The sequence below is a fragment of the Trachymyrmex septentrionalis genome, unplaced genomic scaffold (genome assembly GCF_001594115.1).
Source record: "Trachymyrmex septentrionalis isolate Tsep2-gDNA-1 unplaced genomic scaffold, Tsep1.0 scaffold29, whole genome shotgun sequence".
Taxonomy (NCBI): domain Eukaryota; kingdom Metazoa; phylum Arthropoda; class Insecta; order Hymenoptera; family Formicidae; genus Trachymyrmex; species Trachymyrmex septentrionalis.
Window position 1 is genome coordinate 726,540 of NW_017305451.1, and position 14,986 is coordinate 741,525.

Below are 14,986 nucleotides of genomic sequence, written 5' to 3' on the forward strand. Positions count from 1 at the left end.
AACGCGACGCGATATGTATATCGTTCGAAATTCGAACTAAAAAAAATTCGACGTACGACACCAGAGAATTCACGCCGCCGTGGCGTTCCGTTGTTAATCGCGACATTCATTGTACTAATTCCTCAAATAAGGTTTTAAGCCACGGCTTGTAAATCAATCAGTCTAATATCGCGAGCATAAACGTCCGAGCATTACGCACCGTATTTATAACCGCGACGATCCTCCGCGCGACAAAAGTACACCGACAAATTGGAGACGTGCATTAGGCTACATTTGCGCAACGCGTTCGCGAAACGGCATCGGCCAACAATCGAAGGAGCGGAGGTGTAATCTTTCTGCGAACGGTGCGCCGCAAATGCAAATGTGTGACCGCGTAACGCAATCCTCCGTGGTTCTACGCGGATCTTCCGATAAAGAGCCGCGTATCGGCGACGCGCGGTTGCCCCGCGGTATGCATCCCGAATCGTCTTAACTACTTCTGGGAAACAGAAATTATACTCGTCATCTACGGAAAGCTGTTGGACTTTGCAGTATGTGATCCGCGTTTGAAAGAAAGAAAGAAAGAAAGGAAAAAAAAAATGTGGCCTTTAAAACTGTTTAGAGATAAGACTTTAATTATATCTTTGAAGAACGTCCTTTGCGCGCTCGATTCTTTCTCGTGGGGGGAATACCCGTTTCAGGTTTCTATAGCTCCTTCTTAATAATTGAACATTTCAAGAGCTCGACTAGAGAGCGAAGGAACAGGTTGCGGTAGCTCGAATCGAATGTTCTATTTTCGGAAAGCGACCGCGTTCATTAAGGCTTAATCATAGCTGTCTCGCGTGAACGGACAGATACCGTTGTATCGCAGCGAGTCTTGTATTATAGTACGTGTCCCGTAAGTCCGTATATCTGTCGCATAAAAAAATTGAAGGCTCGCATTCGTCGATACCTTGTCTCTCTTCGTGAAGTCTAATTATAATTTTTACGTAAAACCCGCCCTTGCGCAAATAAACGTGCGGCCGCGCGGAATAAATCGTCGACTCGTTACTTTATTATTACGCAAAGCGTGCGCGCCGAAGCACAGAGCGTGCAACTTTTCGTGGAAGACGAGAAGCCGACCGGTCGATGGCGATTAAGCAATTGTTTATACGAATTAACACACAATGAGGAAGGCCACGCGCGCGTCCTTATGACGTCGATCTTGTCGAAAAAGAATATAATGCTTCTTATTCGAGCTTCAAACAGCGAGAAAAATTCGCGCGTCTTGAATACGTATTTTTCTTTCTTTCTTTTTTTTTTCTTTTCTTTTTTCTTTTTTTTTTAAACGAAAGACCGCGTTCGCTCGCTTTGCCGTTACTTCCGGTGTTCGTTATCGCAATGTGCGCGCTGTATCTTACAGAAATTCAATTTAACGCTGGCCAATTTAATACTGAAAGATAATGATTAATTCTGGGAAGTTAATTGTCGCTCATACACTTTTTGAGTATAATTTTTGCATTATAAGCATTAAAATTTTAACACTTAATACTTATAAAATAACATTTGGTAAAATTGTTTAATAAAAAGATTGTTTACAGTTTTTATTTTTTTTTTTTTTTTTACATAAAAATATTGTTAGTTTAGTTACTCTACATTGAGCAAAGTCGAGATATTTGCAAGCAAATGTTACATACAATGTTTTCTTCGATATTTATTGGTTACAAAAAATGTGGATTGTAATTATGGAATATACATTTCCATGAAATATAATATATATCTCATTAATGGTAAAAAATAAAATATATGATTTATTTACTAGAAATAAAATTTTATTTAGCCGTATTTAAATAAAGCTTTATATCGGTGAAATAAACATTAGGTAGGTATATTAAATAAATCTTTATTACAAATAAGTATTTAAGTATTTTTTTCTCGGCGTAATATCTTATAATCTATAAAGTAGACATAAAAAAAAAGTATAAAGAAATTCTCAATTATGTGAGCAAATTTTCCTGATAGAAATGTATGCAGTTTTCTTAGTCACCCATTCAATTATACTATCTAATATCATTGTATTCTTATTAGTTGTAACACTACTGCATAGAAAATGGATGAGAATTTGATGGAGTTTTATTCAACAACTCTGCGAAGTAATTTTAGTGATAAAAACATATGCAGCTTACGTAGAAACTTGCCCAATCATTATCTAATATACAATAGATTAATAGATTATTATTAATTAAAATATTGCGTAGTTTACTCATTGTTTTTATTCAGTAAATGGGTTCAAATTTTGGCGCATCTTTATTACGCGCAATTAACTGCGAGCGAAACATTACATCTGAATTGGGATACTAAGCAGTTTTACTTTCCATTTACTAAACAAAGTTAATATAATTGTCCAGTAACTATTGAAAAAATGCACGAAATGTTATCCAAAGTAACGTTAAAAAATATATATAAATAGCATTCCAGAATTAATTGTTTACTTTTCAATATCGAAAGCACCGAACACACACAACAGTGTGTGCTCAATACTCTCAATATAAATAATTAATCATCATCTTCCAGCATGAAATTTCTATAAGGGGTACCTTCGAAACATAATCGCATAATTTTATGACGAGGCTCCGCCTGCGACCGAACGAATATTTCTATATCGATCAAACTCCTTCGGACGATGGAAGAACAGCCACCTCCTCGTAACAGGAGAGGACACTTTCCGTCGACATATATTTGTTACGGCAGATTTCGAACGAAGGCGGCACAGACCATTGTGAATGGGGGAAAGGTAAGAAAACCCTCCACTCAATAATAATGACTTGCGGAGCCGGGCATGAGGGGTTAACGTGGAATATTGCGGGAGGGGAAACGTTCCGTCGACGCGTCATTACAGCCCAAAAAGGATATCCTTTCTTCCGTTGAGCTTCTAGGGCGCATCAAGGATACGAGGATACAATTTACTACGATTACTACGTTCTGCAACAATTTCGACGTTTCGTTTTTGTCAGAAAAATCCTACGCTTTTTTCGTAAATCGAAATTTAGAAACTGAAACTCCGAATTTTGCGGTGAAAATTGGAATTTCACGCTTTTACGTAACAAAGGCAACTCGACAATACACACAGAGCATTTCACTCTGGAAAATATGAAATCTCTCTCTCTCTCTCTCTCTCTCTCTGTGCGTACGGGACAATTTCTATTATATACAATAACGAGAATTTATAAAACAATTATCCGTAGCGTTAATAATGTTAGTGCAATCGATAATTTCACCACACGTTAAATGATTTAATCTAATCGAACGTAACTAAATCAGGCGTCGAGTTAAAAATCTAGTATTGAATGAATGACTTTCATGAGAGTGTGCATTTTTTAACGCGCGTTGAAGCAAAATTGCGGCGATTAACGGTTGGACAATCGCCAATCTTAGCAGATAGACTTATATCAGCAGCTAAAAAAAAAATTCGTGGTAAAATGCAGTCCCTCGGCGAGACGTGACGTGTCACCGCTTAGCAGCCGGTGCAACATTACTCCGACACGATGCATGCGTGCATTCGTGCGTGCGTGCGTGCGTGCGTGCGTGCGTGCAGGTAAGTTCGACGCATTCACACACACGCATCGCCGTGAAGGAGAACAGCCTGCACAAAAATGCTCTAACGGACAGACAACGTGCGTCCTGAAATGCCTGCACATGTATCGTGAGGTTCGTTTGAAAAAGATCGAAAGAAAGAAAGAAAGTGAGAAAGAGAGAAAAAAATGAAGAGAAAGAGAGAGTAAAAGGCTAAACTGGATGGAAAAAAAAACAATTTGGAGGCTCGAGACTCTACAAAACGTATATATTCCATTAGGATTCACTTTTTTATGAAGCAAAACTTCGGAAAAGTTTTACCCACGTAATCAGAAAACTAAAACTCACAAGTAAAATGTTTCAACATTCAAATGTCGAGTTCGCGTATATATATATATATATATATGCTCTGTTATTATTTTTACTTAATCCTGCCCTTCGGCTTTGGATGGCTTCCAGTTTTTACGTACATCCTTTTCTTAACCCGGGAATAGTCCTCTGGAATATTTTTATAATACATCCCAATGTGAAGTGTTGTAAAATGGATATTGTTTCCTTTCTTTTTTATGAAGTATTCTTTACGAACTTTTAAATATGCAATTTCATGGAATTCGCATAAGAAAGCGTTTCATTATATAATTACCATATTTATTTTTTAGAAATATTGTCATAGTAAGTTACTTGATGTGCTTATTTCGTTTGTTTAATACGTTTGATCTCTACGTACTTTTTTTTTAGAAAATTGTAAACAAATTCATATCCATAATAATATCAAAAACTAATAAATTCAAAAATAATCAATAATATGTTGTTAATAATAATAAGTTTTAATTGCAATGTCAAAGTACCTCAGTTAATTATTTACGTAAAAAAATTAGGTGACTATTTCCGAAGTTAATATAAATATAAAACGCATAATGCATGATTACATATGCTCTATTATTTTTACGGGACAAGCTGCACTACGCTTTATCGCCCACTGTAATGACTGTATATATACACTATATGTATATATACACACACACACACACACACACACACATATATATATATATATATATATATATATATATATGTCATATATTTTAATGCAAGATATACAATGAGAGAATTATATAATAAATCTTATTTAAAGAAAATAATTTAAAAAATAGACCGCCACCCTCTAAAGATGAATTTTAGCTATTTATCAATTATATTGCGCTGATACTCGATCGTTTCGAATATTACACGAATGCGCTATAAAATAACGCGGAAACGACGTATTTCAGATATTCCTCTGACAAGTAATGTAAAATAAAAAGAACGTAGAGCGCGCATTGTCATTTCGCGATCATATGATTACACGATACAGTACTGTCATTCGAGGTATTTTCTCCGTCTGTATGCAAACTAATGGGTGTATTTCAAAAGCGTGTATAGATATTGAATACTCGGCTATTACCTGTGATTTCAGGTAATGACCCTGAGAGAGAGCCCCCAGCTATAATTTCCTGTATCTGCCCTTCGTCAGGCGGAAACAAAAAAAAAATCATACACAGCTCGGGATAAGGAGTACGTAGTCCTTTTTTTATCATACCCGCCCTTCTTTCTGGGATCAAGTAGGGATCGAGAGTTCTAGGATTAAGTAGGATCTCCGTACGGATTGCAGCGTCAACGTCGTCGCGACGCCAGTCGCCATATGGAAATTAACACGCGTATGCAAAATAGGTGAAAAGCCACCGGTCGGGCGACGTCAAGTAAAATATCAAAATATGTAAACGATTTAATTCAGAGAGGCGTGTGCAAATCCGCGAATGATCCGCTCCATGATAAATCATATGTACGTGGAAAGAACGATTTTACCGAAATGTCTAAAAATTTAACAACTAAATACGGATCTGAAGAAAATTTCGTTGGACCGAAATAATTCTGTATAGAAAATTGAAATGTAACACAACGGGAAATGTCGGAAAAAATTTTAATATTTTAGCAACCAGCTGGACGACCGTCCTGGATAATTATTTTGATAAAATTCGACGAGAACAGATTTTAAATCTGTAACTAAATTGTTAAATACTTCAACAAAACCTTCTTGCGTGTATTCGTATTTTTCAAATGCGGCAGGGCCTGAAACGTATCGCGCTCGGATGAGCCGGGTTCGCGAAATACGCGAAGTTCACAGCGAGCCATTCCAAACGTTGCTTGTAGTGTTGAAATGCACACGTACATAAAAAATTCCACGCTTCGGCTGATTGTATCTCGCGCGCGATTTCGCGGAATCGTTATATATCACGTCGTATCTCGTATTCGTGTTGGGGATCGTGACGAAACGTGCCAATGAACGAGTAAGAGTACAATGGAAACTGTTTCGGCAATCATTGGCTCGATAAGCAGACATATTTGTCTGCTATCGTAATTTTTACCGCTCTACACTGCAGAGAAATATCTTTCGACGTACCTATAATTCATAGTCATTTTCGGTGCCAACTGTACTTTTTTTTTTATACGCTACTATATAAATATGATTATTATTACTAATATCTATTGTATAACTATAATATAACTGTAAAAATGGAGCTCCTAACCGGAATGATTTTTCGTAAACCGTGCAATTATTGGTCGTAAAACACGGAACACTTTTCTCTTAGCGTGCTCGATTTTGTGAGGCTCGGGAGACACGGGAAGGTGGCAAATAGCAATTCGTATTAGTTATTACGGGGGACGATAAAAAGTCTCCGCGGCGGAGATTTTATTTGCAGCGTGCAAACTGCATTCGATCGACATTTCGCGACAGTTTGCTGCGGTTTCTCTCTCTCTTTCTCTCACTCGGATGCGAAACAACTTTGTTTTCCGCCCTACACTTTCAACGCGGTGGGGGGAAGAGACCAACGCAGCAACGGTACGGATGAGCTGCCAAAACCCGAGGCGAATTACGAAACGTAAGCCGCCGGCGGCTGAGCGAATCGATAAGCCCTTACCGAATTGAGGCCTGCCTCCTCGCAAAATTGCTAATTACGGCACGGCGCTCGGTTCTCGGTTCTCGGTTAGGGCACTCCCCGACGCGTTTATTTCGGCGCGCATCGACGAGGCTGGAAAGCTTTGAAAGCCCGGGTATACGTCCAGGACAATGGCCATCGCCGAAAACGAAGGGCGACGGGCTCTCCATGCTAATGGCCAGGTATAGGGAGATATACCCGCATACGGAACGGTCGGAGGACTGGATGCCCGATGCCACTGGCATCGGAGGCTAACCCAGCCGCGCGCATATACACGGGGTGTGCCCAAAAATCAACACACACATACATGCGCGCGCGCGCGCGCGTACACAGTACCGGAATATGTATCGGAGTGGATTTCTCGTCGTCGATATACCGACGATTCCCGGAGCCGAGATTCGATCGCGGAGTTTTACGGCTACACGGTGACGAAATCGTCCAGTGTACATCGAGAAAAAGAAAGCTTTCCATAATTTACTATTTGTAGTCATCAATTCCGCTCTCAATCTATGTAATTTTTTTTTTTTTTTTTTTTTTTTTTTTTTTTTGTAAACTGTGAATGTAATTATTAATGCTAACAGTATAGCAGTAATAATTATAAAAATGGAGCTCTTAATCATGATTTTACTACCATGCAATTATACCAAGTTTTCTCTCAGCGTAGATACGTTTATACATACATATGATAGGAGAATAAATATTATACGGATATTCACTGTGCGAGTTTCGAGATATATGTGTATATATACACACACACACACACACACACACACACGCGCGCTTTTTTTATCAGAACTATAACTTTAGCCGTACGCAGACGTGCCAATTCAACGCTCACTCGTGCGTGCACGCATTTGCACACGCACTGAAAGAAAAGTCTGGTTACAGATACTAAATGCATTTTGTTCAGCGTAAATATTTAGTAAATATTATTATAATAAATAGTAGACATAATAGTAATTAACTGTTTGATAATAATTAGAAAAGGAAATATTTAGGAGAGAAAAATTTCCGTTTATAATTGATTTTAGTCGCAGATCCTCCATCTGTAATGTTGATTGCGAGTCCTTTTTATCCAGCTTCAATTTTTTTATTGTTCCAGTTTTAAAAAATTCAGGATTATTTTCCAACACTTCTGTTACACGAGCAAATATTTTTTTTTTTAATTGAAATGTTAAAATCTTTATTTCATATAAACTGAAATTTGAACATGAGCAAAAATGAGGGTAAACTTCGAGAGAGAAAATTTCGCTTGTTTTAAAAAAAAAGATTCGGATCGCAAACGAAGAATCAACATTTAATCGAAATTCTATTGAAGTTATAAGTGACCATCACTTAGGCTCAATTATTGTTACCAGACTTTTTTTCAGTCCACGTATGGATGAAAAATGAAATATAACGTTTCTAGTTGGTTTTTCAGTTGGTTACGTTAACGAAACGTTTGACTGAAATTATTTCGAAACTGTAATAGCTATCACAGGTTTAATTATTATTACCAATCTTTTTTTTTGTTTTTTTTTTTCCCCAGTACACGCGTCATGTATACGCTAAAATTCGTGTGATTTCAGTTATATTAACAGAGATCATTTTTTCGACTGAAATTATTTCGAAGCTTCAGTATAACTATCATCTGGGCTTGGCTATTATATTACCAGGCTTTTTCGTCATGTATACATCGTCGTTTGTACGTGCGCGTACGCGGACGTTTAACAACCACGATCGTTAGGCCCGACGAGGACAACGTACCGAGCGCAGGCAATCGCGAGCGATAGCGTGACGCGAGGGAATCGCGATCCAGAAAGAACGTTCGCGACTGGTTACGTCGACCAACGAGCGACAGATGTTGCGAGAGGAGCTAACCGAATGTAAAAAAAAAAAAAAAAAAAGAAAGACCGCCACGAAAAACGACCAAACAATTACGTCACGTCATTTTTGCAATTTTACTCGCAAACGTTCTCGACGTATTCTCGATGGGAGCGATCGGTTACGCGGACGATCGAAATACTAACGGTCGTGATCGTAGACGTGAGACGAAAGCGCCAAGTGATGCGTCAGCCGGTGGCTCGTTGTAAGTTCCGACGAATCCGCGGGCTTTAATCATTTCCCGCATGGAAAAGTCTCAATAAGTCCCGATGTCGTTCTCTCGCTGACGCTACACGACCGGGTTATTCATGCCCGCCGTCGATATCCGCGAAGAATATTTATGTAAGAAACTGATGGCGATGCACCGAGGAACTCGCGCGTGGAAAGAATGGCTGCGGGATACGCAATTCCGACGATTGTGTAAAATGGTGTTGCCGCCGATTTGAAATTCGATGTCGCGCCGAGAGAATGTTCTGTATACGAAATCAGTTCCGTCGCGCGCGTCAGTCTACATTTCCACGCGGAGAAAACTACTTGTATAAAGAAGCTGATGCGTTTATCTCTAATAATTATCTTTGAGCGTGTACGAGAAAAAGAAGGGAAGAGAGGAGGAGGGAAAGAAAAGAATAAGGAGCAGTGACGGAAACTGTGAATAATTCATCAATGACGAAAGTTTCTTAACTCTAGCTAATTCAAGTGTTAGATAGATTGTTGTAATCAAAGTTCACTTCTTTCTTTCTTTTTTTTTTTTTTTTGAGTTAAAATAACAATTGTCAGTCCAGTTGCTCGACACATATCTTATCCATAAAATAGATACAGAAGGTATTAGATAAAAATCAACCGAGAAATGTTCAATATGAATAAACACCCATTCGAACAAAGGTCTTAATATTTTTTTAATGAGAACTTTACAATTTCCAGTTCGAGCAAAAGATGAAAGAGCATAAAAAAGTTGTTTATTATATGAATGAATTCAAGTGCTAATTCAAATGTTTGCTACGAAGCCCATTTTAGATGATCTATTATTCGCTACCAAATTCGGGACAAAATTCTATTTATAACTTTACGTGTCGTGTAACATAGAAAACATTTAAAGAAATAAAATTCACACATATACAAAATATATATCAGGATTTACTTTTAGGATATGTGACATATAAAATTATATATTGTATAAGTAGGATTTTATCTTAAATTTGATCGCAAATTATACAGATCGTTTTAAGTGACTTTTTAGATAAAGTACTCAACGTATGAAAGTTCATTTTGTTTGTAACTAAAATAGTGTCTCAGTTCAGTTATTCCAACACTTCCTGGTAGAAATTTTATGCTTTGAGCAATTATTTGAACAGTTACGTATATAATATCTACCTAGTAACTAAAAAGTAGAACTACTTAGGATCTCAGTGAAGAATGTAATGCTTTGCTAGCCGTTACTGCGCGCAAAACCTGAATCCATTTATTAAATAAGAACAATAGATGTGAATAAGCAGTATTTTAACTAATAATAATCTATTAATATACTAGATAATGACTAAGCAAGTGTCTACGAAAGAGTTACATATATTTTTATCAGGAAAACTGCTTCACCTAGATCAAACTTATCAAATTCTTATGTAATATTATTATACGTTACAACTAATAAAAATACTAAACAATAATTGGTTGTGCACTGAGAAAAATAGTTTGATTGAAAATAGACAGACACAATCAGAAGATTCTGATTGAATAATCTGATTAATACAATTAGAAACTACTGGTTTGTTCATTTTCAATCAAGCATTTTTTCTCATTGTCACATGTACGTCTACATAGAAAAACTGTATACACTTCCATCGCCTTGCAACTTACAAAGTAGACCAAAAAAAAAAGTGTAAAAAAATTCTTAATTTGTAGATGAATTTTCACCCTGGAGTGACATACGAGTGTCATACGTATGAGTGTGTGTAAATAGTGTAAATATGAGTGGCGTTCCACGGTTAATGCAGTTACGCCCATTTCGGCACCGCAAATTCGCGCACAACGTAGGAATCGCTATCGCGATGTCTGGGTCACGTCGAAAACCAATCGACTCTCGTAAGGAAGAAAACCCCTCATTGACGTTTTCCTTTCGGAAGGCACATCGTGGCCGACGGTTTTTTCTCGTCTCGACTCCTCTCGGTCGCGTTTGTCGCGCTCTCACCGGCCACCGAGGCGAAAAGCGGAGCGTCAGGAGAGCGGAGATACCCGGGGAAGTCGAATCTACATCGAAGAGAGTGACCGAGAGCGAAAAACTCCATCGCTTTCGAACAAAGTTGAAAGACGTCGGAGTATCGTCGTCAAAGTTTCGCGCGGGGGCGATTCTCTGTTCCGGAGCAAGTATATGTATACGAAATGGTATAACGTGAAAGACGCTTTTTAGGTGGATCAGGTTGCTCGCGCGTTCAAAAATAAGACGCGGCGTGCGTCGACGACGATGACGATGACGAGGACGAGGACGACGGCGAGAGAAGGCTTCCCGCAGTTTTGGAGGTTAGGTCGGCCTCCGGTCGACAGATGTTTCCAGGGTCTCGGTTTCCCATTCCGCGATTGTACAGCAAGCATGTATAGAATAGGAGCCATAGTAGGAGCTATTCAATCGACAGGACGGAGCCTGGTACGGGGGAAAGTGTGCGGACCGACAAAGTACAGGCACTGATAGACTGCCAGCCACGCAGACGTATGCTGGGGAGAGAGAAAGAGCGTGTGTACGTGCAAGAGAAAGAGACGGGGAGAGAGAGAGAGAGAGAGGGCGAGTGTATTTTGCGGATGCGAGAGAAGGGTAATGGGGATAGGGAAAGAAGAAGAGACAGGTCGTTATCAATGCGCGAAAACCTCACCAAGATACCGAGCACGAGGTATAATTCTATCTACGTCGTGGAAGATTCCTAATGATGAGTGAATTTTCGGTCTCGGTCAAGAAGAACACGAGACGGAGAAAGAGAGAGAGAGAGAGAGAGAGAGAGAGAGAGAGAGAGAGAGAGAGAGGGAGGGAGACGAAAGGGAGACGAGAACACGGACAACTTCGCGTGAGAAAGGAAGAGAAAGAGATATACGGTGGTCGAGTCGGTTGGCTGTTATCGCGAACTTCTGAAGACCAACGCGCGATCGACGTCATTAAAGAAGACACCCGGGACGAGGAGAAGATTCTCGACTTGTTTATACTTTTCGGCCACGTAGTGCGCGCGCGTATTACGTGTGCGTGTATTACATTTTCACCTCATATACGACGATGCCGGTAGAGTCCATGGCACGTATGGTTTCGCTCGCTCGTCAGCCGTTAGCCGTTCAACGTGCACGCCGTGTATATAACGTGAGCCAGGAACGGACGTTTAACGTTTACCTCTAACTCCTGTCACGTTGGCCACAACGAAGAAACTCCGACTCTACTCCGGAGTGTACTCCGAAAAAAAGCAGACTAAGGGAAAAAAAAAAAAAGAGAAAATAAGGAGGAAGCAACCGGGCGAATAAACGACCGTGGAAAATCGTCTGCCGACGGATGCCGACGGACAAATAGAAAGATAAAGAAATCTATCCCGAGAGAGACAGAGAGAGAGAGAGAGAGAGAGAGAAACTCGTACGTATACACATGTACATACACTCATACACACAAGACACATATACAGATGTACAGCTTCACTCAGTACTCACCTCTCGCTTCTTGGCCAGTGTCTCTCTCTTCAGGGACGGGCCCGACGGTCACGTAGCCGCATGTTCCGCTTATCCGCGGACTGTCTGTACCCCTGTCCGGTTTGTCGGGCACCCGTCAGCGACACACAGCCATCTTGCGTAGCGGCTGGTCTGGCTCGTCGCGCGGACGCCTTCGGTGCGGTGGCCCCCGGCGAGAGCGACTGAGAGAGAGAGGAAGAGAGAGAGAGGAGCGGCGGCGGCAGCGACGACGACGACGACGACGGCGACGACGGCGGCGGCGCGCTGCGGTGGGGGGGCAGGAGCCGCTGCTGCCGTCGAGCGACGACGACGACGACGACGACGTTCGCGACGATGACGTTCGCGCCGGCCGTTGACGGCCAGAAGGACGGAACGAGACGACACCGACAACGACGACGGCGACGACGACGAGACGACGCGGCCCCGTCGAGCAAGTGCGTGCCGCACTAACACGCGCGCAAACCACCACTGCCACCGCCGCCCGCGCCGAGCCGGCGTGCTACACGCAACACGCAGCGGCGCGTACCTCTCCTGCTCTTCTACCGCCGCACCCCCGCCCGCGCTCCCTCCGCTCACCGAAGTACCATCGGAGCGCCCCCGCGCCGTCACCGCACCACTACTGTCACTGTCACCTTTTACCACCACTGTTACTACTGTCGTCGTCGCCGTCGTCGTCGCCGTCGCCGTCGTCGTTACCGCCGCCGCTGCCGAAGTCGCCGCTACGACGGGCTACTATCGCCACCGACGTGCACGGCACTGCGCTATCACCTTTACGGTTTTCGCCACTTTCCCGCACGTTCCATCCCCGTCACGTACATCGTTCCACGCAACGAGCGGTGCCGTCGTCCGCGCGCGTGTCGTCAACGCGATCTCGTTTCACTGATTTTCGCGTATTATCGTAGGCGCGGCGGAGGCTTTCTCGTTTCGCGACGCTACACGGCGACACCGAGTCCTAGTTCCGGAGCGAGCTGTCTCGAGCGACTCCACGATCGTGCAGTCTCTTCCCTACGTCAACTCCCTTTCGCTCTTTCTTTTCCATGCACGTACACAAAGTACACACACGCACACACACATGCACACACACGCACGCACGCACACTACTCTTGGACGCACGTTTTCTTGCTCTTCTCGCGTCTTTCTCTTCCGCCTATTACGAATGTATTTCGCGACGCAGGTCGTCACTACTTTCAATCCGTTGTGAACCGCGCTCCACCACGCACTACCCGCTAATCCGCGACCGCGATCAGGCTGGGATGTGGGATCGCTGGATGGAGTCAACCGCCGCGTGACGGGACGCGGTCGGCAATTTCCGTCGCCATGCACGAATCCGCCACCAGTGCTGGGTGAATCGCGGGCGTTCGCAGCACCCCGGTTTGCGATTTCTACCGAAAAAAAAAAAATTCATCACTCGCCTTGTCTTTGAGGTTAGGAAACGATCGTCTTTTGCAACGTCGACCCGTCGCAGGCCATCTGGGCGTTCTATTTTGCGATCATTGGATTTCCTCCATTCGAAAACGCAGAAACACTTGACTTTTCCTCGATTGGCGACCCGATTCTGCCGATTGGAGACTGATGACTTCCGCCGGAAATTTACGTAAACAAGATATTCTATAACCGAGTTGTATATATCGTTAATGTAAAAAATATTTGAACAAGAGACACTTGTTTATGAAAAAGTCTTATTTGTAGAACACATACATTAATTAGTAATTTATTAACAATGGAGTAACGTTCTGTTCTAATGTTAAACAAAAGAGCTCCGCGAAAATAATCAAGTTCAATTTCTCGATTATTTAAATACTTTTTGTGAGTCTAAATAATTTTTCATTTGTCGTTTATTATTACGATAATATATTTTAACATTATTATACGTTTTATAAGTAAAAGAATTTTCAGAAATGTACAATCTATCTCTTTATTAATAATTTTTTTTATTAATAATGTTTACTTTCTAAAAATATGGTTTAAAAAAAAAATATTGGTACAAATACTGTACTCGCATTGGCCGCGCAATGAATAATTTTAATCATGGCTCGTTTGTTTATTGAATAGAAATCCGAAAAATTTCGTTGAATATCTCAAATTGTGTCAAAACTTTTTCAATGTTTCATATCGGTTTAATCTCATTTTATCCCATGTTTACGTTCTCTCAACCGCGATATATGTAAAACGCATAAAGATAATAAAAGAGAAATCCACGGATTATGTCGTGTCAGTTGATTATCTCTTATTTTATTGTTTCGATAATCCCCCACTTACGTTTTCGCTACTCTTGCTTTTCGACTTTTCAAACATATAGATATCTTTTATATTTTCATCGAAGCAAATTTCGTCTATGACTAATTCTAAAACACCTAAATACGAGTACGTATGCTGCTGAGAGAATACATGACTATGACAAAACGACAATAATTATCTACTTCACAGCCCGATTTAAGATTTCTAACTTTTAGAAATTCTATAATTGGAACCTACACGATAAAACGTGTCTTGCACATTCATAAATTTAAAATTTAAAAAATTATGAAACTTTGGCAATACAAAGAAGAGGATCCTGACATGTAGTAACAAATTTTGTTTCCTGCCTGAATTCACTCTGAAGGGATAAAGTCAACTTTTGAAAATTATTTTCTGTTCTTGTTTTTTATTATTCATCAACAATGGAAGATAGAGCAAAATTTTAGAAAGAAAATTTGGTAAATATTAGGTTAAGTAAAAAGTCATCGCGTTTTTTTAAAAGACATCTATCAGTAAAAACCGCAATTACTTTCTTACCAACAATATAAATATATCTTGATAGAGTAAAGTTTCAGCTTTAAAAATCTCTTTTTTAAATTATACGATACGACAATTTTTAATGGAGTTATGAGCAATTAAAGTCAAAATAATTCTTTTATTTAATCCGCGATAACTCAGTAATCAAAAGT

General features: G+C 40.5%; 1 protein-coding gene and 1 pseudogene across 7 annotated transcripts in view; one reads left to right on the forward strand and one right to left on the reverse strand.

Moving 5' to 3' along the window:
• Window positions 1–13,639, reverse strand: part of LOC108749459 (homeodomain-interacting protein kinase 2) — a 35,435-nt gene extending 21,796 nt beyond the window's left edge. For all 7 annotated transcript variants that reach the window (XM_018488203.1, XM_018488197.1, XM_018488199.1 and 4 more), the window contains exon 1: window positions 12,042–13,639. The gene's annotated coding sequence lies outside the window, so the exon portion shown is untranslated. The remainder of the gene's footprint in view (window positions 1–12,041) is intronic.
• The window catches only part of LOC108749293, a 34,979-nt pseudogene continuing 31,168 nt past the window's right edge, over window positions 11,176–14,986 (forward strand).